Source organism: Lithobates pipiens, unplaced genomic scaffold (genome assembly GCF_037356315.1).
Source record: "Lithobates pipiens isolate NorthernLeopardFrog02 unplaced genomic scaffold, aLitPip1_a1.2 Scaffold_19, whole genome shotgun sequence".
Taxonomy (NCBI): Eukaryota; Metazoa; Chordata; class Amphibia; order Anura; family Ranidae; genus Lithobates; species Lithobates pipiens.
In genome coordinates, this window is record NW_027507764.1 from 411538982 (window position 1) to 411565528 (window position 26547).

The window sequence follows — 26547 nt, forward strand, 5'->3', positions numbered from 1 at the left end:
CCTTGTACCCCTACTCATTCACCAAAAAAAGTGTCAAAAAAGTAAAAATGACAGGAGAACGTTTTGCTTTATTAGTAATACCTTTATTATTATTTTTTTAACGTGTCCCGCATTGTCCATCCATATTCAATCACAGTGCCGACACTCCAGAGGAAAAAAAAGAAAAACAGGAGGCGTCCCACCGACTGCAGCCTTTTTCTGATGACAGCTGTTATATAGCTGAGGGTGGGGCCACCCGGTGACATAAAAGGGTGACCCTGCCCCCTCTTATTTCACGTGACTTCATGCTACAGTCACAGGCATGCATCCCATGGAAGCAGAGTTTTTCCGTCCTTTTTTTTCGGTCATCAACACTGTGATTGAAGATGAATTTACATTGCTGGACACTTTTTTTTTAAAATAAAGGAATTGTCAAAAACTGTCTCCTGTAATTTTTACTTTTTTGACATTTTTTGGTGAACGAGTAGGGGTACAATGTACCCGATACCCATTCACAGGGGGGGGCTGGGATCTGGGGGCCCCCCTTGTTAAAGGGGGCTTTCAGATTCTGATAAGCCCCTCGCCTGCAGACCCCCACAACCACGGGGCAAGGGTTGTGGGGAAGAGGTTCTTGTCCCCATCAACATGGGGACAAAGTGTTTTGGGGGGACCCCAAAGCACCCTCCTTATGTTGAGGGCATGTGCCCTGGTATGGTTAAGGAGGGGGGGGCACTCTCTTGTCCCCCTCCTTTTCCTGCAGCCTGCCAGGTTGCATGCTCAGATAAGGGTCTGGTATGGATATTAGGGAGGGACCCCCATGCCATTTTTTTTTATTTTGGCATGGGGTTCCACTTAATATTCATATCAGACCCAAAGGTCCTGGTAATGGACTGGGGGAAATTGTTTTTTTTAATGATTTTTATCTATATTGCCTGGATCCAACAATACATTACAGCCACAAGCAATTTTAAATGACATTTTTTCCTTTAGAAATGTGTGTTTGCTGTGGTACTGTTACGAACATGGGAAAGATGTGCTACCTTACAGGCAGACTAAGGAGAACCCCCCAGGCATGATATTTAAAGGAATATTTAATTTTTAATGTTTCACTTTAAGCATTATTAAAATCACTGCTCCTGACAAAACTGCCGGTTTTAAATCTTTTTTTGCATTACGGCAGGACCCAGGTCCCCATACACTTTTTATGGCAATAACTTACATATAAGCCTTAACTACTTCCTAAACTTAATGAGCACTTTTGATTTTTCCCATTCGTGTCCCATAGACTTTAACGGTGTTCACACACATTTTTTGCCTGTTTGCATGTTGTGCTGCAAACTGAACTGGGGGGGGGGGGGGGGGTGTTCGGCTCATCCCTAATGGGCAGCACCAAGTCTCAGTATTAACAAAATTTGATAAATATTCTCCTATTTCTATTTTCTCCCCCACCTTTTTGCATAAACTATTATAGAGGTGAGTATAATATCCCTATTATTTAGGGATATGTGAAATATTTTAGTACAATGTCAAGGTTGTGTTAGGGTATCATTTATTTCTGGTTTGGTGGTCTGTACAACTGAAAAGTAGTCACTCATATATAGCAGACCATCTTCTTTCTTTACTGGCACTTTCTAGGATTGTTATTATTTAATTTGGAAGCAGTGGTATTATGCAGTATGTGTGTGCTGTTTACAAAAATTAGATAGTAAATAAGAAAGCTGTAAGTTTTAAGTCATTCTCTTTTCATTACATCCAAATTGAAAAGCTTCCTGTTAACCACTACAATACAAGGCCCTTTCAGTCCCTTCCTGCCCATGCCAATTTTTAGATTTCAGAGCTGTCGCACTTTGGATGCCAATTGTGTAGTCATGCAACACTGCACAGGAACTAAATTATCATTCTTTTGAGTCAGATAGAGCTTTCTTTTGGTGGTATTTAATTACCTCTGGGTTTTTTGTTTCTTGCTAAACAAATGAAAAAAAAGACAGAAAAATTTGAAAAAATATGTTTTTCTTAGTTTCGGTTATAAAATTTTGTAAAGAAGTAATTTTTCTCCTTCACTGATGTGCTCTGATGAGGCTTCACTGATGGGCACTTATGAGGCGGCACTGATGAGGTAGCACTGATGGGCACTTATGCAGCACTGATGGGCACTGATAAGCGGCACTGATATGCAGCACTGATGGGCTGCATGTATGGGCACTGATAGGCTGCGATGATGGGCACTGATTGGCAGCACTCATGGGCACTGATGGGCATCAGTGATGTGCACTGAAAGGCAGCACTGACTGGCATCACTGGTGGGCATCGGTGAGCATCAATGGTGGGAAATTGTGGGCATCACTTGTGACACTGGCAACCATCGCTGATGGGGCTGCACTGAAAACCATTGCACTGATTATCAGTGCAGGCCCCTTCTGTGAGGAAAGCTGATTATGGTATTTCCTCTCCTCAGGCGCTGTCAGAGTGAACAGAGGAAAGCCAATAACTGGCACTTTACACTGTTATTGGACACAGCTGATCACATGGTAAAGAGCCTACGTTATAGGCTCTTTACCAAGATCGGAGATGCTGTGTGTCCGAGGGACACACTGCACCACTGATCACTGCGCTGGGGGCACGCACGAGCGGCTTGTTCTGAGGGACATCATATGACATCCAGTCAGAACACTTAAATCCCCATCCAGCTGTCATTCTGCTATAGGCCTTGCGGGAAGTGGTTAAATGGAATGTATCCCTCCCACCTTTTGAGGTTACCTGTTGGCCTGTAAGATTACTTATTGCAATAAAGTTATCAACTGAGAGGCTCGGGAGGTGGAAAAGGTGAGGCCAAAGTTTAACTTTTATCGGAAAGTCAAGTTTTGCATGCAACCTCGGTTGTCTTTATGTTTGGATCTACTGATTGTTTTGACATGCAGGTTTCACTGCCAGTAACATCTGCTTATACATTTCTCATCCCATGTTTTCGGCATGAATTGTCCAGGATTGTGACAGGTCGACTTTATCCTTGATTTTGTAATCATGAAGCAGAAAGACCACAGGCATTATATCTAAAAGAAAAGGAAGCATTTGATGGGTTTGTATTTCATTTTTATAGCCAAGTGTATAAAGTCATCACAGCCGTCATTTGCAAAAGGTCGCGAATAGCTCATAGCGCTATACCAATACAATTATAGTGGTGAAAAAATAGAATGCTATTGCACGTTCATGTAGAAAATATATTGCTGATTATCACAATCCCAGAATTATATTTAAAATTACATTTTCACTGTTAGGACTGAGATAAAACAATTTCCATCTGCAATGGTCTGCATTAATCTTTTGTATCAGGATGTATCAGGATAATCCTGTCATTATGTGAGGAGAGAAATGTATCTTAGGTTTCAACCTTTAGTTACAGCATGAAAAGAAGTTCTTGTTTTACTTTGTGTGCCCCTGTAGCCCTTTGCTATTTTTTTTTAAATCTATTTTACTAATCTCCAAACTGCAAGAATTGTGAGGGGTGTGGCTTGATTGATGGTAAGATGTTGTTTTTGGATCTAAACTTGTGACATTGATGAATATTGGTGTCAGCTCACATACTGGACTGTAAAATCCACTCATTAAAAATTAGGAAACAAATAATGCCAGAAAAACTAATGTAAATTAATGAAAATACTATGGAAAAAATACATCACGCATTTTTCCCAAGACCTCCATATATGGGAAGAAGCCAAATGGTCTTTTAATTAGCACAAAATCAATAGGACCTCAATAGGAGAGAAAGCAAATACTGAGAAGGGAATACCATTTCTAATTTGATTTACCAACACTAAATATGAATCAGCTTACAAATTACCTTTTAATCAAAGCAGGAAAATGGGAGCTGCCATTTCTGAAAGTTTTTATACAGTGGGAATAATAAGGCATACATATATAAACATCCTAACTGAATATGTTAAAGTGTTTCTAAACCCAGCACACTGCATTCACTACATCTGGTCTCACAAAAACATGGAAAGGCAATTATTTTAGTAAATATAAACAGCTAAATACCCTCTCTCATCAGCAGTATATAGCAGTCTTGTGATTTCTTGCCATTCCTGGTGAAGCTTGTAGGAGGAGTTTTCATACTGCACTGAGCTGTCCAATTAGGCTGCAGGGCCCCTGACCCTCTGTCTGGACATGTCTGGAGAGCGCCAATTAGCCCTGTGCTAATCACATGCACTCTCCCAAGAAAAAGAAAAATCTCTCTAGCAATACACACCAAACTGAGCATGTGCAGCCTGACTCCACAGGCTCTGTCTTATTAGGACTTGTCCAGGGGGACAGTGCAGGAAGGGGAGTATCTGTGCATAGAAGATCAAGCACACACACAATGCAGAGGATTAACCCCTTAGGTTACACAGTGAGTACAACAAACATGCTTTACTGCATATACAAACTGATTTTACTGTTGTGGGTTTAGTAACACTTTACGCTTGTTTTAGTGTTCAATTACCACACCATCTGTATGTGCAGGAACTTATACAATATAGTAAAAAACATGTACTACCTTGTTACACAAGTCCAATAACCTGGATCTGGAGTTATTCTTTATTGCCCTGTTTTTGGCTTAGTCTCTATTGCACTTTCCTCTCTCTCCAACAATATAAGGGTTAGTTAAAAAATAAAAAAAACAACAGTGCAAATAATATTCAAAATGAGCAAAAAATACTCCATCTGGACCCATTCAAACCTATTTTAACATTTCTGTTATACGTATTTTCTTTTCCTGTTGCTGTGGATAACTGTAATATTGTATTTAGAAGTTATTTTAGGAGCCGCTGAAAATTTGCCAGGTTCTTTTCTCAGTAGATTGCCCCACAGCCAGGTACATGGTCACAGTCACTCTGCATCAAAATAACAGTCTACGGGTGTTCTTTTCTGTTGTTTTTATTTCTGGAGTAACTGGGATAGGGTTGAGAGAATTGAGTCTGATACTCCAAAAACAGAACTATGCACAGATTGAGGACAATAAACTCCTCACTGAAAAGCTGAAGCAGAAGATCTTGCAATAGCAAACTGTGTACTTGACTTTGTAGTAGCAGCAGTTAAATGCAGACTTCCTTCCTTAGAGCAAAAAAAGCAGAGTCCCTTCACAAATAACCAGAATCTCTACAGGGTACCAGCCGATGTCCACTTTAGACAAACACAGAGCTGACTCCCTAGCACAAGAGGGATGGCAGCAGACCAAAAGTCTCTAAGATCTCTCACAGCAGTCTGTATGTAGAAAATAACCAGGTACAGCTGGTTGCCTCCTTCCCAATTCCAAGCAACACCTTTCGCCAATGATACCAGACTAGATCTTCAGCAGACAGTCCCTCAGTCAGCTCTCAGCTTCAGCAGAGCGCCTAACTGAGGCCTTGCCAACAGCGAAAACATGGCAGTGTTGCTCTGGAGGGCAGAAGCCCTTCAGGCTGTACTGATCCTCTGCTGGAAAAGACTCAGAAACTCAGTATCTCAGAGTATTTATACAGACTCCCAGAATCCTCCCTGGGATTGGCCAGGGCTGTATAACTATTCATACTGCCATTTGTATTGCCCCACAACTATGTTCCAGAGAATTCTACAGCTCTCTGAAAAGCAGAGGGGACAGTCAAACGAGTAACAGCATAAACACTGAACAGACTTAACTGGCTCCACCCAACATTTTGTCATCAACATGCATCTTCAGGGGTGCCCCTGAAGACACATGTTGATGATGAAATGTTGGGTGGAGCCACGGGACATGTGACGTAGGACATGGATGGACGGAGTTGCAGCCGCCACCTTGTTGGTTAGAATCGCTGGTCGCTTCTTTCTATCATGCTGATGAATTTTTAACAAAATGTGAGTTTATTTAATTTTACTTTCTGCATAATAAATACTCCTTTTTTGAATGCCTGTGCAATGAGCATTCTTTTTCTACTCTTTGCACTGATATGTTTACCGAGCCACTGCCTGATCCTTGGAACTTACCTGGCCTTAGATCCTGCTGAAAGCAATGGTTTCTGCTAGCCTGTATGGTCTATTGGGAGAAGGATCGCTTTGGATTACATACACAGCGAATTGTTATTTAAGCTGGAAGGATCGTTCTTTTGCCATCACCAGATTGCATTATATGTGTATAACCCATACGCTGATGGTAAGGGTCAGTTATATTGGTGAAGGTGACGGAATCTTTATTATTTCTTCTACATCTCCACGGTGGATTTTGATTACTCTCTTTCCTGGTGGACTTTGTTCTGATTGTTTTCAGCTTTCCATTTATAGAGATGAACTTTTAACAATGAACATTATGTTTTTATATTATATTATGTTTTGAGCACTACACCTTTCAATATTGAGTTGGCCCACCATTTGCAGCTATAGCAGCTTCACCTTTTTTGGGAGGGCGGTCTACAAGGTTTAGGAGTGTGTCTATGGGAATGTTTGGCCATTCTTCCAGAAGCGCATTCATGAGGACAGGCACTGATATGGACAAGAATGCTTGGCTCACAGTCTATGCTCTAATTCATCCTAAAGGTGTTCTATTGGGTTGAGGTCAGGACTCATGGTCAGGAGTCATCCCCAAACTGTTCCCACAAAGTTGGAACCATGAAATTGTCCAAAATGTCTCGTTATGCTGAGGCTTCAAGAGTTCCATTCACTGGAACTAAGGGGCCAAGCCCAACCCCTAAAAAACAACCCCACACCATAATCCCCTCGCCACCAAATGATTTGGATAAGCACACAAAGCAAGGTCCATAAAGACATGGATAAGTGAGTTTGGGATGGAGAAACTTGACTGGCCTGCCTCAACCCGATAGAACACCTTTGGAATAATTTAGAACGGAGACTGGGAGCAAGGCATTCTTATCCACATCAATGCCTGACCTCACAAATGTGCTTCTGGAAGAATGGTCAAACATTTCCATAGACAAACTCCTAAACCTTTCCTGTGGCTTACACATGCATTTGCAAATGTGTGCAGACAAAACTCCTGCTTTTAATGCATATTGTTAGACAGGTTATTTGATTGTCTGCGGGCTAGAGATAAGCAGGGCCGTCTTGAATATTGATTGGGCCCCCCATACAATTTCACTCTCCACCTGCTCTGAGACATACAATAAATAGCAGCTAAACTTAAAATCAGTTTACTGTATCAGATCAGGCAGCGATTGCGATTGGTTGCCAGAGCTTACAGTGCATCATTACCGCTTACTGACTGGCTCCTAGAGGTTATAGCACACGTTACAGCTCACTGATTAGTTGCTAGATGTTACAGCACATAATTTCTGCTTGTTTGGTTGCTAGAGATTACTGTACAGTAATACTGCTCACTGATTGGTTGCTAGAGGGGGCATGATATACATATGAATTCCGCCTTTATTTACATATCTATGCTGCATCTACATATGAATGCTGCCTTTATTTACATATCTATGCTTCTGGATGCAGCTATTTACATATGAATGCTGCCTCTATTTACATGTAAACACAGGGTTTGCGGGTAAGTCATTTGTACAAAACAATAGGGCAGAGCTGGGCAGCATTAGTGGCAACACTTCACAGCATGGGACTAAAACTTAAAGGGGCAAGGGAATTTAAGCTGGGATAGTTGGCAAGTATGAGGCAGCTGCTTTGGGCCCCACAACAATGACAGGGCCCAGGGGAGCTGCCCCTTTTGCCCTTCCTTAAAGATGGCCCTGGAGGTAAGTTAAGCTTAGTTTTTCTCTTGAATTTATACTTGTTTGTATCTTCTAAACCTTGTGGACAGCCTTCCCAGAAGAGTTGAAGCTGTTATAGCTGCAAAGGGTGGGCCAACTCAATATTGAACCCTACAAAATAAGACTTGGATGTCATTAAAGTTAATGTGCGTGTAAAAGCAAGTTTCCCAATACTTTTGGTAATATAGTGTAGTTTTAACAATACCGATGCAGGCAGTCTGTACTGGGTCACCTTTTAACCCATTGGGTTATTTGTGTGCCTGTACCTCTCCCTCACCTGGTTTGCAGCTCTGCTTGTAGATCTTTGTGAAAATGGGACTAGAGCAACTATTTCCATAACACAACAGTACTGAGCAGTTCCTATTGCCAACTTTTCAAAGCTAATAGAGTTTCAGCAATGGCAGCATGACAGAAAGTAGGTGATTGGTATCTAGAGAGCATTCCACTAGAAACATGTACGATTCTTTATTTTTTATTTTTTATGCATTTAGGAATGCATGCCTTTATCCTACCAGGAATTATTTATACTAAATTCTGGATAAAGTTTGTTTAAATGAAATGCATTTTGACTATTATATATGGATTTTGTTTCAATAAACATTATCTACTTTCAGCTCTTAAGGACTATACCTAACTGATCTTAGTTTTAGAATTAATGTTTAACCCAAAGCACTACAAAAATGTATGTATAAGCAAAAGAATTAAGAGAGACAAAGAGCATAGACAAAATGTAACTTAGTCCTATTCTCAACTAAATATTTATATCATATGTATTCTTAGACAGGATATTCATATAAAATTGTCATTAATGACTGTGTAGCTCCATTTGTTTATAGGAATAGAGCGACCATTGTGCAAGACTGTAACTGCTGGAGCCAGGAAGCTCTCTGAAAGTGTTCAACATCACCATAAAATTAGAAATGTTGAAATACCAGACCAGTCAACTATCTGCAATGCAAAGTCTATTCTGGAGACCTTACATAACTAAGTGGGCTAGTATGTGTAATACTGTTTGACAGAAAAGGAACGTTTGACATAAAAAAGCACATCAGTTTAATGTACAAGAATTGGAAAACATGCACATCACTGTAGGGCTCTAAACCCTTACTGTAGGCTTCTAATCATGTTTTTCTTTTCCATAGCATTTTATTTGAGAAATTCAGAAATATATGAACAAATATAACAATGGATACATGGGCCCAATGGCCTAAAGGTATAGATATAGTCTGTAGCTATAACCAAGATGAAATGTGTGTTCCAGACGTAAAGAGAATAAAGTACAAAACTGTAAAAGGTTTAGTATATTGGTCAGTTGAACAATTTACACAGGAGTTGTGTATTTTGTTGCTCTGAAACCGGAGAACACAGAATCTTTGGAGAAATAAAAGTCATAGTAGAATTAACTGTGCTGTGGTTTGATCTGCCTTCTTGATATATGTTGTGTGGGTTATTTGTGTTTCTGCAAGGTGATATGGTAGTAAGATTTTGGGTGTGGTTTTGATATGAAGTGGTATGATGTGGCTTTGGTATGAAGTATATCAGATAATTAGGATTATTTGTGATTAAGGGTGATCTCCAGGTTGACAGTCCTGCTGGTAACCTTTGTTAGTTCCGTTGGTTGTATGTATGCAAATGTAAGAGCGGGCATAAAAGAGATGGTAATAGGTAAGAGGGCGATAAGGGGGTATGGGGTGGTTTGATTTAGGGTAGAGGGTAAAGCGATGAGGGTAAAGCGACGCGGGGTAGGTAAAAGTCGTGGAACGATGGGGTATAACAGGCTGAGATGGGGCTGCATGAGCCTCCTATCTAGCCTTGGACTTTGGCCTGCCTATCCTCAATCCTCCCGTTAGCTTAATGTAGAGCGAAGTGTTATGGGGTCTTTGGGAGGATGAGCTAAAGGATCAATTCAATTGGTATGAAGAGTCATTTTTTGGGTGTGGTCAAGAGTAGTCTTAAAATGAGACAAACAAGCCCAAAGGGTATTATATTTGGATATGTTATCATGAGAGATGGCAATGAGCTCCTCCATTTCTGCAATTTTGTCGATTCTCCGAAACCAGTTTTCAATTGAGGGAATATTAGTCTTACCACATATGACTGGCATTCACAACTTGGCAGCATTTATCATGTGCATCGTTAGGGATCTAAAATAGGAGCTTCTGGATATTGTGGTATGATGTAGTAGAAGCTGTGCGGGAGCGAAGGATTTTGCGAGGGTAGATATCCTTTGAGGTTATGTTGTGGACGTCATAACAGAATTTTGGGATAATGGGACAAGACCACCAGATGTGTATGAGAGGTTCGGCCTTGCATTTCCAACATAAGCTGAATATTGATGGTGTGAATTTATGAATGAGGGTTGGGACTCTGTACCATCGATTGAGTATCTTGTAGCCGTTTTCTTGTACTAAAACATTTTTTGAGCCCTTAAGGGTGTTTTCAAATATTTGCTCCCACTGGACCTCCGTGAGATCTAGGGAAAGTTCTTTCTCCCAGTATTAGCAAGTCTTGTGTTTAGTGGGGTGTTTTGCAAAGAAGGGAGAGTAAATGGTGGCAACGAAATGCCTTTGTGGGGTGGTTTCAGAGCATGAGGATTCTAAAGGGGGTAAGCTGCTGAGTCCATTGTGACCTGTTTTTTCGGGTCTGAGAAGAAGTGTTGTAATTGGAGGTACGTCCAAAGTGGAAATATCTGATCTTTCATTTGTGAGGCTAGGTCATCGTGCTTTTGGAACATATCTCTGTGGAAGAAGTGTTTGGCTAAGATATGTTTATATGGCCAAGAGTTATTTAGAAATTGTAGGGATATTCCAGGTGGAAATTCGGGATTAAGGTGGAGTGGGGTCATGGGACCTGGCTGAGATGAGATATGGGGTTTGCTTATAGGTCCCACCTTATGCTCTTATGCTGCTTCCATGAAGTAAATAACAATTGGTCCTTGATGGTGGTTGAATGGGAGTAAAGTTCAGAAGGTATAGGTCGGAAAGGCAAGTTGGAACCTGGATTCCTAGATAAGCAATTGCCTTTGGGTTTCCAGATGAAGGGAAAATTGTTTTGACAGTGAGACACTACTTCTGTTGGTAGGGAAATGTTTATAGCATAGGATTTATCTAAAGTGATTTTGAGGTTGGAGATGTTCTGGAAGTGTGTGAAGTCTGTTAGTAAGTTTGGGAGGGTGATATGAGGGTCCAAGAGAAATAGTAGGATGATATCTGCAAAAGCTGTGATTTTGAAATCTTGTCCAGTAGTTGAGATTTAATCATGTTTTTATATCACATACCATTATGCCCGCCTGAGAGCAATGAGATTGTGCTTTCACATAGGTCTATTTAGAGTTCATGACAGAGAGTTGACAGCTTGGCTTGGCGCTAAAGGCTCTATTTCAGTGATGGCGAACCTTGGCACTCGAGATGTTTTGGAACTACTTTTCCCATGATGCTCCTGCACTCTGCAGTGTAGCTGAGCATCATGGGAAATGTAGTTCCAAAACATCTGGGGTGCCAAGGTTCGCCATCACTGCTCTATTTGAAAAGTAAGTTTGTCATAATGCGCTAGTATACAGTATATACTAGCACATGATGGCACAAACCCACAGGGGGGCCTATGTAAAAAAATAAAAATAAAAAAAATAAAAAATAATGTAACCTCTCCCTTACCTGTATGCCCTTTATGGACCAGCTACAAGCCTATTGATTAGAGGATAACTTTATCATTGCCAACAATATGGAAATATAAATGTTTGTTTTTTCTGGGAAAATACATCATTCTTTTGGCATTCTTGTTTCTAGTTTATTCAATGATACTGGGGCATTTTACAAAGCACTGAATATGATATTCACTAAGCACTAAGTGAAACTTCTTGGCTTCTTTGTGTATGTGTTTTAAAACTACAGGAAATTAGTTCCCTGCAGTGAATGAACTTTAACCACTTTAAGACCAGGCCTTTTTGGAACTTTTTGCTTACAGGTTTTTTTTTGCTTACAAGTTTAAATTAGAACCCCCCAAACATTATATATATGTGTATATATATGTGTATTTATATATTTAGCAGAGACCCTTGAGAATAAAATGGTAAATGTTGCAATATTATGTCACACCGTATTTGCGCAGCGGTCTTACAAACAATGATGTTACAAGGGGTAAATAGATACTTAAAGAGGAAGTAAACCCTGATGGGTTTACTTCCTCTTTTTTTCCCTGCAAAGGTAAAGCATAATGGACTACTATGCATCGCATAGTAGCTCATTATGTGTCACTTACCTGACACAGGAGCCAGCGAAGTCGCCGCTGTCCCCTGTAGTCCGCCGCATCCATGTTGCTTGTGGCGTCTCGCAGCTCCGACGAATCACAGCGGCGCAACCGCAATGACGTCACTCCCGCGCATGCGCACGGGAGTCGTGTCTCGCAGCTCCGCCGCTGCCATACGGCGAAGCCGCGATGACGTCACTCCCGCGCATGCGCACGGGAGTCGACAAATTTGGCAAATCCATTCTTGGATTTGCCGCATTTAGTGCGCCTGCGCGCCGCTGTCTACGGCGCATGCGCCGTAGACAGCGGTGCCCATTTTCGGGCAAATATCTCCTAAACCATATAGGTTTAGGAGATATTGCTTGGACCTACAGGTAAGCCTTAATCTAGGCTTACCTATAGGTCCAAGTTGTTTGGAAGGGTTTACTTCCTCTTTAAAGTGGAGTTCCACCCATTTTTTAGTTTATTTGTTTATTAAAAATCAGCAGCTACAAAAAGCATAGCTGCTGACTTTTAATAAACTGACATTTACCTGCCCCACGGTCCAGCGATGCGGCCGCCCGGAGACTTGCTCCTCTCCCCCTCCTCTCCTCAGCACTGTCATAGTAACTGTGGGCACCCTGCCATGACAGCTTATGGTTTCACGGCCAGGCGCAAACTGCACATGCATGATTAGCGCTGAGCTCTGCTATTGGGCAGCCAATCTTCTGGGACCTGTGTTGTGTCGCTGGCAGGGAGGGGCTGCCTAAGGCGAGAGGAGGAATTGCCTAGGCAGACAAAAAGAGGAAGGAAGAAGTGGGACAGGAAGTCCCACTAAAAATAAGGTACACACTCCCCCCCCAAAAAAAATGACATGACAAATGTGGCATATCAGGGGGCAAGGAGTGCTTGAAGTGGACGTTCCACTTTTGGGCGATACTCCGCTTTAGCATGTTATGCTTTAAAATTGCACACACTCGTGAAATGGCGACAAACTACAGTGCTTAAAAATCTTCATAGGCGACGCTTTAACATTTTTAACAGGTTACTTGTTTAGAGTTACAGAAGAGGTCTAGTACTAGAATTATTGCTCTTGCTCTAATGATTGCAGCGATACCACATGTGTGGTTTGAACACCATTTACATATGTAAGCGCAACTTATATATGTGTTCACTTCTGCACAGGAGCTCGGAGGGACAGGGCGCATTCATTTAATTTTCTTATTTTCTTATTTATTTTACTTTTTATTTTTACACTGTCCCTTTTTTTATTTGTTATTTTTTTTATCACTTTTGTTCCTCTTACAAGGAATGTAAACATCCCTTCTAATATAAAAAATCATGATGGGGGCGTGGCTTAGCAATGGAAGCGTGAGGACGCTCATCTCGGAGCTCTGCACGAGAAAGCCCTGAGAACGGCCTGATGGATTGACAGAGAGAGTCGGGACTTCATGCCAGGGGACCGTAAACATCCGCTGGATGTGGGGATGCAGAGGGATCCCGAAATAACACATTATTTCCTCCGGCAACACACCACTTCTTCCTTCACTGCCTCAGCTAAGATGGTGCCGCCACAAGTCCCCCCGGCGAGTGCCGCCGCTCATTGTAAAAAGGGCACACAGGCGGGAGCTGCTGCGGGTGGAGATCAGCCTGCACAGACTGACAGATCACTCTCTCCCATACTGTCTCCAGCAATCCTGAACTCAGACCCACAGCCCAGTTCTGATCATGCAGGGGGGACAGGCAGCAATGCAGAGGGCTCCCTTCGGGACATTGTGGCAGGTCTGCCTACCAAGCAGGACTTGCAGGAAATGGTGGCATCTATAGTGAATGCTAGAGATGAGCCGAACACCCCCCGGTTCGGTTCGCACCAGAACTTTCGAACGGACCGAAAATTCGTGTGAAATTTAGAACCCCATTGAAGTCTATGGGACTCGAACAGTCCAAATAAAAAGTGCTAATTTTAATGGCTAATAAGCAAGATATTGTCCTAAAAAGGGTTTGGGGACCCGGCTCCTGCCCCAGTGGCCATGGGTCAATGGAATTTTTTTTTTTTTTTTTTAAACTGCCGTTTTTTCTGGAGAACTGATTTTAATGATGATTAAAGTAAAGTGAAATATTCCTTTAAATATCGTGCCTGGGGGGCATCTATGATATGCATGTGAAGTGGCACGTGTTTCCCGTGTTTAGAACAGTCACTGCACAAAATGACATTTAACGGAAAAAAAGGCATTTAAAACTGCTTGCGGTTTTAATGTCATGTCTGGTTCCGGCAATACGGATAAAAAATAATTGAGAAAAAAATGGCATGGGTAGCCCCCCCTGCCCATTACATGCCCCTTTGGGTCTTGTACGGATATTAAGGGAAACCCCATACCTAAATTAAAAAAAGGAAAGATGGGGGGCCCCCAGGCCCTATATACTCAGACCAGCAGTATAGAAGCGATGCAAACAAGACAGGGACTGTGTAGGTTTGTTGTGTTAAGTAGAATCTGTTTGTAATTTTGAACTGGTACATTTTTAAAGTGTAGCTCCAGTCAAAAAATCTATTTTTAAGCTTTTTGGTAAACATAGGGAAGGGTTATCACCCCTGTATAATTTTTGTTGGCCGTCCGTCTTTTTTCATCTCACTTCCTGTTGTCTCCTTCGATTTGCAAGTAGAAGTTTGTAAGTTGAATGTTTGAAAGTAGGGGCCAGCTCCATGCTCTGCAGAAATGTCGGCCTAAGGTGTTAGTGTTGCCACAAAACTGTAAGCCCTGAAAGTGACTCTTGGTGGGAGCTGGAGCTCCCTGCTGTAAACGATTATATCAAGAATTGTAATTACATGCCATTGTTGAACAGTGGTAGAAAAATTGGGCCTTTGGTGGTTGTGGTAGTGGTGCTGGTGCCACAACACTATAAGTCCTCACAGTTACTCTCGGTGGGCGCAGGAATGGGCCCTGCTGTGAAATATTATATCAAGAATTGTAATTACATGCCCCTGCTCAACAGGGGCTGAAAAATTGGGCCTTAGGCACTGCTTGCTGGTGCCACGACACTGCAACCTCTCCCAGATACTCTAGTTGGAGTGCAGGAATGAGCCCTGCTGCAAAGCATTGCATCAAAAACATGTAAATCAGACGCTGGCAATTGTTGCTGGAACCGATTATACCTCGGGGCTGCGGACTAAAAAATTGTGTGAACGCATCGGTCAGACCTCCTCCTCCAAAGTTTGTTTGGGTATAGTGTCGCATGACTGCGCAATTGTCAGTTAAAGCAACGCAGTGCCAAATTGTAAAAATTGCTCTGGTCAGGAAGGGGGTAAAATCAAGCTAAGTAATATATTATGCTATATGTTATAACATAATAATTTATTACTTATCTATTTATTGTGAAATTACTGGTTTGACGTTATAACGTCAAACTTCAGTAATTTGTCCATTAAGCCCCCGGCTTGAGTACAGTTTTTGAAAATATAGTAAATTACCTGAAAAACAAATATGAAGCCCAAGGAACTCTCCAAACAAGTAAAGGCACAGTGTTGTTGAGAAGTACAAGCCAGGGTTAGGTTATAAAAAAAATCCAAATCTTTGATGATCCCTAGGAGCACCATCAAATCTATCATGACATTGCAAAACAACAGTTACATGACAAAAATATGAATTTGTATCCTTGTGTTTAGGGCTTTATAACAATTTACATATTCTATCTGAAGAAGGCTGATGGTGTCTTGTTTTAACAATACCATATAATTTCACTCGTCCTTGTTTTCCAAGCTTTGGTCTGTCCTGTGCCACCGTTATAATGCATTTGTTCCACCTATAACATTGATATGCATTATTATCACATTATTCTGAATTGAGGCAAAACTGAGCTGTACTGGCTGTCACAAAATAGTCTCAGTACTCCTTCATAAGATCCTGTAGTTAATAGTGTGTATACCTATTCCCATTTCAAAATGATCAGCTGCAGCCGCTTCACAGGCAGGGCAGTGGCTATAGTATAGGAATAATAATCATTTATTTTTACAATATTTTAAATAATTGATACATATTGTATTAAAGTATCTTTTAAGCATTTACAATGTGCTCTACTGTGCCTTGCAAAAGTATTTACCCACCTTGGCATTTTTCATGTTTTGTTGCTTCACAACCTGGAATTAACATGGATTGTTTGAGGATTTGCATCATTTAATTTACAGAATATGCCCACAACTTGGAAGGTTTTTTAAATTTTTTTTGTGAAGCAAACAAATAGGACAGAATAACAATGTGCATAACTATTCACCCCCCTAAAGTCAATACTTTGCGAGCCACCTTTTGCAGCCATCACAGCTCCAAGTCACTTTGGATAAGTCTCTATGAGCTTGCCACATCTTACCCCTGGGATTTTTGCCCATTGCTCCTTGCAAAACTGCTCCAGCTCCTTCAAGTTGGATGGTTTGCGCTTGTGAACAGCAATCTTTAAGTCTAACCACATACTTTCTATTGGATTGGGGTCTGGGCTTTGACTAGGCCATTTCAACACATTTACATGTTTCCCCTTAAACCACTCAAATGTTGCTTTAGCAGTGTGTTTGGTGTCATTGTCCTACTGGAAGGTGGACCTCCGTCCTAGCCTTAAATCGCACACAGAGTGGTACATGTTTTGCTCAAGAATATCACTGTATTTAGCACCATCCATCTTTCACTCAACTCTGACCAGTTTCCCAGTCCTGGCTGCTGAAAAACATCCCCACAGCATGATGTTGCCATCACCATGTTTCACTGTGGGGATGGTGTTCTATGATTGATGAGTGATGTGATGTGTTGGGTTTGCACCAGAGTTTTCTTTAATGACCAAAAAGTAAAATTTTAGTCTCATCAGACCAGTGCACCTTCCTCCATACATTTTGGGAGTCTCACACATGTCTTTTCACAAGCTCAAAATGTGACATTTTGTTTTTTGCTTAAAGTAATGGCTTTCTTCAGGCCATTCTGCCATAAAGCCCAACTCGATGGAGCGTATGGCTTGTTGTCTTCCTATGTACAGATACTCCAGGGTTACCCTCGGTCTCTGTGCTTTTGGTGTGCAGCCATCTCTTGGCAGGTTTGCTGTTGTGCCATATTCTTTCCATTTGATTATGATAGATTTGATAGTGCTCCTAGGGATCAAAGATTTGGATTTTTTTTTTTTATAACCGAACCCTGGCTTTTACTTCTCAACAACACTGTCCCTTTACTTGTTCGGAGAGTTCCTTGGTCTTCATGGCAGTGTTTGGTTAGTGGTTAGGGATGAGCTTTATGTTCGACTCGAACATTGGCTGTTCGCCAGCTCGCCAAACAATTTTGGGTGTTTGCGGCAAATTCGAAAGCCACGGAACACCCTTTAAAAATCTATGGGAGAAATCAAAAGTGCCAATTTTAAAGGCTTATATGCATGGTATTGTCATAAAAAAATGTTTGGGGATCTGGATCCTGCCCCAGGGGGCATATATCAATGCAAAAAATTGTTTTAAAAATGGCAGTTTTTTTTGGGAGCAGTGATTTTAATAATGCTTAAAGTGAAACAATAAAAGAGTAATATTCCTTTAAATTTCATACCTGGGGGTGTCTATAGTATGCCTGTAAACGGGTGCATGTTTCCCGGGTTTAGAACAGTATGACAGCAAAATTACATTTCTAAAGGAAAAAAAGTAATTTAAAACTACTAGCGGCTACAATGAATTGTCGTCCGCAATACACATAAAAGTTCATTGATAAAAACGGCATGGGGATTTCCCCACAGGGGAACCCCGAACCAAAATGAAAAAAAAAAATTGTGGGGGTCCCCCTAAATTCCATACCAGGCCTGGTATGGATATTAAGGTGAACCCCGCGCATTTTTTTTTAAAATAAATGGCGTGGGGGTCATTAACAAAGGTCATAAAACAAGCCGGGGTCAGTGCAGACACATGCCATTCCCACATGTCAGCCCAGACTTCGGGGGGGGGGGGGGTGATTTCAGAGACATCTGTGCAGGTTGCTGCACAGATGTCAATGGAAATCGCAACCCAAAAGTAATACAGAAACTACTTTTGGGAATCGGTGCGACGCAGCAAATGCGAAATCACACCCATTTGGACTGTGCCACTGCCGGCGTTTGCCGCTGATTTGACATGCGATTGGACTTTTGATTTATATAAGGACTGTGTATTTTGATTGAGCAGCAGCTACCGGAGCCTGATGGGGCTTATTACCTGGCTTAGCGGCCCCCAGCCCAAGCAGCACCCAACACTTCTCACACACCATGGTAAACGAGTGGCTGAAAGGCTCACACATGAAAGGATGCTGGAGAATGACAGTCCGTGTGAGGCTTCTGCCAATGAGGCCAGGGGTGAATGGATGGGCTGAGGCTCACTGGCAGCTGGTGGGTCAGCCAGCCTTTCCCTGTGTCTCCTCGGCATTAGGGCGACCGTCTGTCTTCTCACTCCTCCTTCTAGGCCAATAGGATAATTTCTCAGGACCTGCTTCCTGATTGGCCGGGAGGAGAATCAGTGTGACAATATCAAATATTCATTTGCTATTGTCACACAAGTGGGTGTGTTCACCCTTTTTTTAAGCTCATTAGAACTGCTGTCTCTAATCACTTGCTTAAAAAAAAAAAAAACATTGGAATCAATGCATCCGGCACCTTGCATGTAGATTGGGGGCTGGATGCATGGATGGGAGGGCAGCGCCCCTGCACCCTGCATTACAGGCCGCCACTGGTTAGTAGTGCATATAAAGATCAGAGCAGTCAAATCCCATCCACTGGTACTTGGCAGTGCTTAAAGGTTAGCCTGTAATCCACTTCAACACACTACTAGTGAAAGAAAGTGTCTCACTTCCCCTATGCCACCTCACTCACTGCTATTTATTGCCTCTCATCTGACCGGCAAAAATGCTTAGTGATCCAAACCACAGCAAGCAGTTTAATTGTTCTTAGGGTCTGCTGAAAATGCAAGAATAGAGGACACGCACAATCCCCATAGCACAATTCCATTTCACATACTTTATTAAAAACTTTAAACATTACACTCACAAAGTATGTTATAAACACGCTCATCAATAATAAGCCAGGCACAGGCCATTTGTATGAAAACCACGTCTCACCATTCTCCCGGTTCAACTCCGGTCACCGTACAGTCAAGCCTTGACGTTTTGAGGACAAAATGTCAAGGCGTGATTATACGGTGTCAGGAAGTGACATCAGAGTGATGGCTGGAGGTAACGTTGAACCGGGAGAGCGGTGAAACGTGGTTTTCATACAAACGGCTTGTCCCTGGCTTATTTTTGATGAGCGTGTTTATAACATACATTGTGTGTGTCATTTTAAACGTTTTTAAATATGTGAAGCAGAATTACGCTATGGTGATTGCCCGTATCCTCTATGCATGCATTTTCAGCAGACCCTGGGAACAACTGAACTGCTGTTTGCTGTGGATTGAATCAATTTTGCCGAGTACCAGTGGATGGGATTGGGCTGCTCTGATCTTTACATGCACTACTAACACTGGGAGGAGGAGGCTCCTCTGTTGAATTTCTTTGGGGAAGCTGGGGTGATTGGACTTTTGCTTTATATAAGGACAGAGTGATGTATTGGTGCTGATGAGCCTAGACCAGGGGTGCCCAAACTTTTTTCAAAGAGGGCCATATTTGATGAAGTGAACATGCATGAGCGCTGACCATTTTGCCTGACATTCTTAGAACCATTAAAATTCTGTCTAAGTGTGTTCATTCGAGCAAGAATACACCGCCCAACAAGAATTCTCTGGCCTTTGACGTGCTCGTTCCCGACACACAGGCGAATGCTCTGCTCTTTAGGGGGTACCATAAATTCTTACTAGTACCCCACACATTAGAAACTGTGGGGTGCTTTTGGTGCAGTGAAATAAAAAAAAAAAAAAGCTCAGGGACTTCTTTCCCTGCATTTTTGTGGGTAGGGAAGCCCATTGAAATGAATGGGCTGCCCTACACGCAGCACGCAGCCACACAGATGTGAACCAATTGTTTGTTCACATGTCAGGTTGGAGGGGCAGTAAAACCACATGGTTAAGCTGTTTTTACCACCCCCAACTTCTCCCCCTTTAGCTGCAGAGGGAGCAGCTGTGGGTGTACACATGCTGTGGCTGCAGTGGTAGGTACACCCAGGGTGAATGGGCCTGCACTGCAACTACCCCGCAACTGTGTGAACTGCACAGTTGCGGTATAGTGATGCTACATTTACCGGCTTAAAACAAGTGGTGAGGAGGCAACATAATGCCTCTTTACCGCCTTTCAAATGCCTCTGAAAAGCGATCTATCTGCGCATGGATTGCTTTTCAGAGGAGCAGCAGTCCTGGCTGCTATCACACACAAGCCCTACAAAAGAAGTTCTGATGGTACAAGAATGGAGGGGGGGGGGGGGGTCCGGATTAAAAGTAACATACACACAGACACATGCACACACATACAGACATATGCACACACACACATACAGACACATGCACACGCAGACACATGCACACACAAACATACAGACACATGCATATACATACATACAGACACATGCACACACACAGACACATGCACACACAGACACATGCACACACATGCACACACAAAGACACATGCATAAACATACATACAGACATATGCGTACACATACATACATATATACAGACACATGCATACATACAGACATATGCGTACACATACATACATATATACAGACACATGCATACAGACACATGCATACACACACACATGAATGAAGCCCTTTTAAAATGAATCTAGCTTCTAGCACAGTACTCTACCTTACCAGCTTCCTCATTCAGCCGGGTACTGTACGGTAGAGGGAAGCAGAGAGCACAGTACACTCCCTGGCACTTTACTTTCACTTTTGAAGCTGACGGAGCTTCTCACAGTGCCGACGTACAGTTCAGCAGGGGATCGGGCTCATCTGACAGCCCTGATCCTGTGGCAATCTGGTTGAGAAAGGCTGGTTTAGATAGCCAGGCTGGCCATTCAAGACTTTGGACATGCCTGGTGTCAGGGAAATAGGCGCAATCTCACGAGGTACGTTCGTGTTAGCGCGCGTCGGCGCCTACGGAAGCGCAAGGTAGTTTCAAGACGAACGGCCGACGCTACGTCTAACCAGGCGGGCATACGCGGTGATGTTACGAACACACAACGTACTCGACGTAGCCGTACGATCGCCCCGACACGCTCACGACGTGACCTGGGTACCTCGCCTATTTAAACGTTCGCCTGACAGTGCTGCATCGCTGGATTATCGTCAGCTCTCCTGTGAACCTGTACCCGCGTTTCCTGCTATCCGATCTCCTGTGTACCGACCCGGCTTGCTCGACCTACTCCTGTTATTCTCCTGGCTCTGACTCCTGGCTTGTACCCGACGTTCCTGGTCTGCTCCCTGCACCTGATCCCGGCTTGTCTTGACCACTCTCTGGACTTCTGCTGCCCACTCTTGGACTTCCTAGCACGGTTGCCCTTAGAGACTTGTTTACCCGGCACTTGACCTCTGCTGCTGCTACCTGGCAACCTGTGCTACTGTGGGCACTGCATCCCTGTGTCAACTTCAGGGTTGTGCTGCACTCGGCCGCAAGGGGAGCCCTCTCAGCATCTCGGCCTCGCTCCTGACCGTGACACCTGGCCTAGACATTTGATGTTCATATATAGATATAGAACAAATAGGACAATTCCTGAACAAGGGATACCAAAATACCCTATGACTAAGCTCCTCCTGTGAGGAGTGAAATGCATTAGTACATCTGGAAAGCCAGATTTATGCATCATTTTCAATAAATCATAAGTTGGCTTTTATTCTGAGCAGCTTTTATTGAATTATTTGAAAGCTATATGTGTGGCCACTAACAAGTACGAACAGCAAGCTCTTGCAGCCAGGAGAGAATGAATGAAAAGTATAGCCTGGAGTGGAGCATTGTTCACTTGTGGTATAGCAAGCAGTGACTCGTGTTCATATATAGTTTCCACCATTCCATTTTATTCCATAATAAAAAAAAAAAAATTTAATCTTTCAGGGCAGTCTGTATTTTGTTACTTTTTTTTTTTTTAAAGTATTGATTTTTGAGATTGGTGAATATGTTGGGTGTTCAATTTGAAAAAATAAAATAAAAATTTCACCTAAGCAGCCCTATGAGAGAAAGTGAAGGTTTCTACAGCAGCAAAATTTGTAATTTCACTGCAAAATAATTTTTGCCTAAATTGCTCCATTTCTGTGCTAGAAAGTGCTGCTTGTGGTACTGGAGCTGCACTTTGGCCCAAGTATATAAAATAATCTAGAATAAATAGAACAATATTCATATGAAAAAAAAAAAAACATGCCAAAACAAATTAACCTTTCTTAATGCTATTTTTTCTGGTCAAACACTCTAGATGAGTCACAGAGATCAAGAACCACTCAGACTGTAAACTGGTTAACTTGAAAATGATCAATTATGCAAGTCTGCTGCAATTATACTCATTCTGTGTCAAAATGAGCAATTTAATTTCCTCAGTGCCCAGTGTAATTACCCTTAAGAGACTCTTGCTGAGAAACAGAAATAACTAAGAATTTTTTCAGCTGCTTATTTTGCTCATAGCCCTTTGGAGATCACCTGAAAGAAAATAAGGAAGAGCAATTGTGTACCAAGTCCCAGGACACACATTTGTGAAAACATTTGCAAATGTAATTATAACCTTGGACATGTTTCAAATTTCTATACATTGCAATTTTTTGTCTATAGTAAAAAGATTTATCATACGCTAATTGGGAGAGCATATGACATTCTGTAACTCACAATGTGACAAAATAGGAATTAGAATGACACTATAACAAGGTGCTGCATCTATTTGTGTTCATTCTAAATTGGAACACATTATATAAGAGTCATGTATTCCAAATGTGAACTGTTCATTTTTAATAGGATACTAATTTTTGCTGCCATAAAGTATGATGTGTTTCTAAATGAAATTTAGAAACAAACATCTGAAAAATGTTATCACACTTAAAAAGAAAATAATTTTCTTCCATCAAAACATAATTTTGTTCTATATTGAAGGTTTAATACAAATATACCAGGATACCATAGGTCCGGTTTCATGTTGATAATGGGTTTGAAGCAGATCATGCCCGTTTGCTATTGGTGATCCTGACAAACTAAAACGCAGGATTTTGCTGACTATACTTACTATTTAACCATAATGCACTGCAAGGGTCTTTGGATCTAGGTTATCTGGCTTATAATCAATAATGTCAATAATGGAGGCTTTATTAGGTGCCAGCCATCTCACTATAAAATGGTGGGCACATGCCAGCCATAGTGTTGGTGTACTGGAAGCTGTTGCGGACAAAAGATAAGGAGAGCTTACAAACTGAATATGGAAAGATTAAGGAAGATTAAGAAACAAAGCTTTAATTCTGATTGCTAGCTCGTTAGGCAATCAACCTTTTTTCTGACTTTCTTTAACCAACGTATTTGTCTTTAACTTGTCGACCAGCACCTGTACATATACGTCGGCACTTTGAAGATGGACATCTCGGTAATGGCAGCAGCTGCGCACAGCTGCACCAGATTTTGCGCTCTTTAGTTTTAGTAAATAAACGCCAATGAGCTGTACTGTATGATTGGTTGTTTATAATTTAGTCACTTATATTTTGCCTCTGCAAGATACTTAATAGCTTTTTTTTATTTATTATTTTTTTTTTTTTTAAGATTCCTTGTATGGCCTGATGCAGGGCAAGTCTTCCAAAAATGTTGCCATTACTTTTATCACTTGTTTCAGGGAAACTTGTTGAACCTTAACCCTAGGTTCACATATATGCAAACCAATCTGGGGGTGTCATTAACAATGCATTGACACTGACAGTGGTTTGCAGAGGGCATTGTGAACTGCCTGCAGGAGAGATACGATGCGGGAACCGACACTGTAATCAGGCTGGCACATATGTGAACTTAGGCTAAATAAATATATTGGTGCTGCAATCTGTTTGCTTTCAATATCTACATGCTTCTGGTTCACATTGACATGCAAAGACACACCTGCTCTGTATATACAGTACATACACATGATAAATGCACACTAATTATATATATATATATATATATATATATATATATATATATATATATATATATATATATATATATATATATATATACACACACACGTAGCGGCCATAACCCTTTGCAGGGCGGCCTTAACTTTTTGGGCTTACCGGTTACCTCCACTTGGCTTGTTCTTCCAGGTCTAGGGGTTCCCAGGGTTGATACCCAACAGCTTTGGAGACTGACACCAATAAAGTCCTTTTGAAAGGTTTTTATTTGCAGGGGTAACATCCAACAACACAGTCTCGTATGGGAACAGAGGGCAAGGGTGAAGAACTCAGGCACCTTGAACTGCAGACATAAAGTCTCTAGTACCACCCAGAGAGTAGCCACTCGCAGCTGGGCGCTTCAAGGCTGAACAAATCTCTAGCCAGAGATTATGGCAGTCAGCACTTTGATTCAGAACTTGTAAAATCTCTGACCTTGAACAAGTTGTAACTGAAAGCGAACAGGAACCTTTTCCTGAGTACCTGGAACGTTCTGTCTCCTTGATAGTACTGAAAAAAGCGTGCATTCGTCGATGTACTTCCCAACTCAGTAACCAGGCACTTCTCAGCATGCCAGTTTGTTGGCCCTCCTCTGAAGAGTTCTCCCCGGCCACTTTCACGAGCTGTGGTGCCCCTCCAAACCGAGAGCACACCCGGACGCCTTGAATCCTCCCTCAGTTACTGTGCCTCGGACCAGCCGGTTCCAAGACTTGGAAACAGACGGATCCTTACCCCAGACCAGATAGGTCTATTAGGGTTAACCAACTGAAGCATGGTCCGGAGCGCCGAACGCTGCCGTGACCGGGATCTCTCGCAGGGCTACCCCGGTCCAGAATCAGGACCAGACCGCTAGTGCCTCACGAACGAACCACCAGTAACACGTGCCCTCAACATCTTAAGTACCCCTCCCCAGACTCCTCAGCGGGGCCCGGCACACCCACTGATTGGCTCAGAGGAAGTTGATACCCAAAACGTCCAACCAGGCCTGGTTCTGGCCTGTCATGTGCACATCACTGTACACATGACCAAGCAGAACTCTAACACAGCCCAGCCAAACTGATGTCATGGTTAACCTACATAATTAACCCTCAGAACCCCATTACCGTTCTGAGGCAAAAACTAAATTTACAATCGAATGACACTTTAACCAAAATGTCATCCGCCACACACATTACACACATTTTAATAGTGATCAACAGTGAAGACTGTTCCATCCATCGATTTGTTTTTCTGGTAAAAAAAAAAAGTATTGATCGGATTAAACCAATTCAAGTCATACTGTGCATAGTGAAAGCACATGGACACAGAGATTCAAGGAAATTGGGTGGAATATATAACGTACATGCATTGCATTTACATCTGTAAATTTCCTAATGTTCCTCAAATGGAAAGGTTTTTATGAGAACTTTTTATCGTGACATCATTTCAGAATCTTTTCTGCTGATCCTCAATAATTCAGTTGTTCCCAATCCACATCCTTGTATTCTGCACACAGCAAAATAACAAATCATAGTTCTGCTCTGCAGTCTTGGATTCAGTGTTTACAACTGTGAATAAAAGATGTATGTTGCAGCCAACTCTGTACATACCTGAAAGGTAAACATTAGATAAACATAGGATAGCAAAGGAACCCCTCTCAAAGCAACCCCCCAATGCTAAAAGGGCATGTGGGATGGTATCAATCATGCATTGGGGTGGTTTGCATGCTTGATCTAAGGATACCAGCCCAGATGACTGGCTGATTAGTTCTGGGTGCCATCTCATTTATACATTTAACCACTTTAGGACCGGGCCTCTTTTTTAGATGTGTTGTTTACAAGTTAAAACATGTTTTTTTTTTTGCTAGAAAATTACTTAGAACCTTAGCACATTTTTTTGAAAAAATACACATTTTTGAATTAAAAAATAAAACAGTTAAGTTAGTCTTTACTGTGGATGTCTAGCCTTTAAATTGATACCCAACATGTCACGCTTCAAAATTGCGCCCGCTTGTGGAATGGCGACAAACTTTTACCCTTAAAAATCTCTGCTGGCGACATTTACAAAATTGTACAGGTTGCATGTTTTGTGATACAGAGGAGTTCTAGGGCTAGAACTATTGCTCTCGCTCTACCGATCGCAGAGATACCTCACATGTGTGGTTTGAACATCATCTTCATATACTGAGCTACTCACGTATGCGTTCGCTTCTGCTTGTGAGCTAAGCGGGACAGGTGCATTTAAAAAAAAAAGGTTTTTTATTTATTTTATCTTTTATTTTTTTTATTTGTACACGGTTTAAAAAAAAAAAAAAAAAAAAAGTGTAACTTTTATTCCTATTACTTGTAATAGATAAAAAAGCATGACAGGACCTCTTAAATATAAGATCTGGGGTCAAAAAGACCTCAGATCTCCTTTACACTAAAATGCAATAAAAAAAAACCTAAAAACTAAAAAATTGTCATTTAAAAAAATTAAATATGCCATTTTAAGAGCTATGGGCGGAGGTGACGTTTTGACGCCATTTCCGCTCCGCAATGATATGGAGACAGATGGGGGCGATCTTCCCCTCACTCATCTCAAT